The following is a 4,390-nucleotide window of genomic DNA, read 5'->3' as shown; positions in this document are numbered from 1 at the left end:
ATATAATTTTGTTTCTGTATTAAGTATCCTGTTTAGTTTTGAAGTATATATACATGAATGTTTTATGTCAATATGAACAAGATTTGTCTTTGACAAAGACATTATCATGGACCATCATGGAAAATATCATTATGAATCATATTAAGTTTGAAATTAATATTGTGATACATGGAAGGGACTGCGTTAAATTAGTGACGTATTACCGTCATGATTCTTATTAGTTTCTAACTGTTATGTTTTGGCCAATGTAACGAAGGAATTAGCTTATACTATGCATATTATGTTTCACGTTCATTATTAAATTTATGATTTATAAGCCAAGTGGGAGAATGTTAGAATAATTATCATTATTATTTTCTATGGCTCATAAATATTTATTTAAATTTAATAATAATAATAATTCTATTATTGGTCAATTATAATAAGTAACAGTTTCAACTGCTCAGATAACCATCTCACATTGATGGAACTGTGAGATGGTTTATCAACCACTCAGTGACTCTGGTCCTCCCCCAACCTTTCCGCAAAACTAAAACCCTCTCTCCATCAGAGTTCTTTAGACTAAAGGAAATTGCTTAGGGTCTGTAGGGAGAAACCAAGTCTCCAGTTGAAGCATCTGCAGAGAGGCCATGGAGTCAGGTATGTTTATTAAATGCTAAATTAAAGCATATGTGAAAATCATGTGTTCTGGTCTTGTATATTTAAGTTTTACCTTTTACAGAGGTGACAAGGACTCACTGTGCACAAAATGTATAGATAGGGGTGGTACTAAGAACTAATTGGACGACTCACGATTTATCTCCTTTAGTACTCTTGGACAAAAGTTTTGGAGACTTAGAATTAGTGAGGAGTAAGCTGAGAAACTTAATATATATATATATATATATATATATATATATATATATATATATATATATATATAATATTTCTCACATAATGACATGTGTGGATATTTTTCGTCTATGCAAGGAAAATCTTTGCCTTGCTTGATTTTATTTTTGGAAATTTTGTTGAATGAATGCCACTCATTGTTCAGAACTGGAGAAAGGACAAATCAGATCGAAAAGGAGATTTTTGTTGCCCTTGAGCCATATAATTTTTCTTCGACCAATCATGTCTTCCATCAATCCTTAAACCATGAACCATAGTTTACAATGCACTATGAACTTTAGTGTGTGTATTATTTATGTATCATATGTTGTGAGCTTTTATGTCTTGTATTATAAAATTCTGTACCTTAAGAGTATATATTTTGTATCTGAAATAAACTAGTAATTGTATTTTATGTTATGAATTTCTGTGTCTCATGTTGTGAAATTCTGTCCGAACACAAATTATGTACTTGAATCAAATTTAAAAAATAAGTAAATATATAACATGTGTATGTGTCTTGTGTTGTATTTTTTGTGTGTCTTGTGTCATGAAAATATATACCTCACAAATATAAATTATGTATCGTGGTTTCAATTCAAGGTTCATAATGCTTTGCAGACTTTGTTCCATTATATAAATTGCCGTCTGCCATGGGTGCCTCACTGCCTTGTCCATTATGATTGCCATGGATATAGTGGACAAAGGGCAAGGAGAGTCCTCATCCCAGATCGGTATGGTGGACGGTTACGATAGTTAGCCGGAATGTATTTTTTAATAATAAATGTAAATAAAATTTTTAAAATAATCTATATGGCAGTCTCTGTATATAAGAGCAACTACATCAATTCTTTCACGGTAATTGAGGAGGAGAAAGCCACATGGAGGATAGAGAGTATTAGTGAGAGAAGTTTTGGTTTCTTCTGCAAATGAGAGTTATTAAAACAATGTTTCCTGACATTAATTTCGAGAAAGCATCATTTGCGGTGCGCGTTAGGCGCTGACAATGTTTTTTTTTTTTTTTTTTAATTTTCTTTTTAAAATTTGGTTTGTTTTATTATTATTTTTCCTCTCATATCATTTTCTCTTTCCTAATCACACTCACAAAAACTCCTCAATAATCGCGAAAAAATTCCATTGATAAGGATGCTCTAACAACAATTCCATATAAAAGTCACGTCAAAAGATGTCTTCACGTGTGCGAGTTGATTACTTATTGATAGGCTCCAAGCAACACGTAGACAATAGTTTTCTTTTAAATTTTTGCATGAGGTTAATTCTGATACCAAAATGAAACATATCTTTTATCTCATCTTAAAGTTTAAATTGATAATTAAACTACAACATTTATATAATATATTATATGCTTACATAAACCAAATAAAGTTAGCCTGGCAGGGACAAAACTGGGCAAATAAGTGGCGTTCATTCAGCAAGGAGTGCGACAAAGATGCGTGCGCCTATGGACAAATATTTTCCACTTATTGGATCCATTTAATCCATTTTGGCTGTAGAGTGGCATATCATATTGACTTTAGCATAGAAGATTCCAGCAGGGATCAATCACAAGCTGTATGTTAAAATTTGAGCCTCATTCATATAGATTTTTGTGATTATTAGCATAACTTTACAAATTTTTATACTTTAAAATGTTATGCAGGATCAATTTATAACTACATACCAATCAATTATTGATACATACCCTTTTGTATAACCCAAGCGATACGCGGTCTGAACGGAACTGTTGATGAAATGAATAAACCAATCAATTCTTTATACATGCCCTTTTGTGTAATTCAAGCGGCTTGAATGGAACTATCGAGATGAATAATATAATATTTAGGGTGGCATTAGGGAGAGAATACAGTGACAGGATAAGTTAAAGTTTAATTATCAGTTTATCACTATTATTACTCCCTAACTGAGTCTGTTATATTTGTACTTTAGGAGTAGAGAGTCTAGTCAGAGTCGGATTTTAGGGCGTGCAAAATGTGCGACCGCACAGGGCCCCAAAATTTTGGAGCCTTTAGTCCAGCCGTGACCTAATAATTAGTATATGTATTTGTGATTATATTGGCCCAAAATTAGATTTTTTACATTTTTGTCTTTGTAATTTTTCTTCAATTCGCAATTTATTTATACTTTGATAGGACCTCATTCATTTACCAGCACAGGGTCATGCAAATAAAAAAATCGGCCTTGAGTCTAGCAATAGGATAATTGGATATGTTATCAATTTGACCCGAACACAAGGAACAAGAACACAGCAATAAAAGTAATCAAACGTAATAGTTGCATACATTGCTAGCCAAGCTGCTAAACTCAAAAGTTCGCAATTCTACATAAAGTTTCTTTAACAAACTGGCTTGCATGTGAACATCGGGGTGATTTAAATTTTCAAATGGCAGAGGTGATTTACTAAATTGGCCTAGGAATCCCAATCAACCCAGTACTTATACTGTGGACCGGGTCATGGTTGATACTGCAGTTATGTTGAAAGGATATTGTAGTTGTGTTGAAATGATACTGCAGTTGTGTGGAACAGAGGCCGTGTCATTCATCTGGAACTGCAGTTGTGTTGAACGAATACTGCAGTTGTGTTGAAAAGATACTGCAGCTGTGTTGAACGGATACTGCAGTTTTGTTGAACGGATGAACGACATCTATTCCGTGCAACTGCAGTTTCCTTTCAACACAACTGCAGTATCCGTTCAATACAACTGTAGTATCAGTTATAATCATAGTCCACAATGCATTGTGGACTATGGTTCACGATATAATTTGCCCAATCAACCTGGGTGAATTTATCTTTGAGCAGATTATCAACTTCCTTGACACAAAGGACCCAAAAGCCAAGCTTCCATATCCAGTTTGATTTATGGACTTCTACCTGCCCAAGGCTTCAAGACCTACTCATATGAAGTTTTTGAGTCTCCAAAGAAGAGAACTGTTGATCCTAGACTACAATTGTTTGGCAAATTATTGCGTGGACCATGGTTCACATAATGTTGTGTAGATCATAACAAAAAAAAATATTTTTAATATACTAAATGCATATTTTGTGTAGTGAATACATATTATACAATATAATGTATATTCAGTACACAAATAATGTACATTCCCTAAATACAATGTATATTTTTAATATATTAAAAGTACATTATTTTTATACTGAATGTAATAGTATGGTTCACACAATTATGATTGACAAGTGTTGCTCCATGTGCTTGATGTTGCACCAGAGAATGAGCCATCACATGCACTAAGCTAGTTCCTACTCTATCTGGGCCATCTGTACTTGAGACTAAGAGCATTCCTATCAGTGTTTATTTCTCAAATATTGGAACAGTGACAAACTCATGGTGAAGTTCAATACTGATGTGGTGCTCCTGATTTGACGAAATTATATTCCTGCAATGAATGGGTTTATGTCAGACAGAGAAAAAAAATGGGGTCCACCTCTTCTTTTGGTCACAGTCCATCCTCTTTCTTCTTCTTTTTTTTTTTTTTTTTTTTTTTT

The sequence above is a fragment of the Ipomoea triloba genome, chromosome 11 (genome assembly GCF_003576645.1).
Source record: "Ipomoea triloba cultivar NCNSP0323 chromosome 11, ASM357664v1".
Lineage (NCBI taxonomy): Eukaryota > Viridiplantae > Streptophyta > Magnoliopsida > Solanales > Convolvulaceae > Ipomoea > Ipomoea triloba.
Note: the sequence above shows the minus strand (reverse complement) of the source record.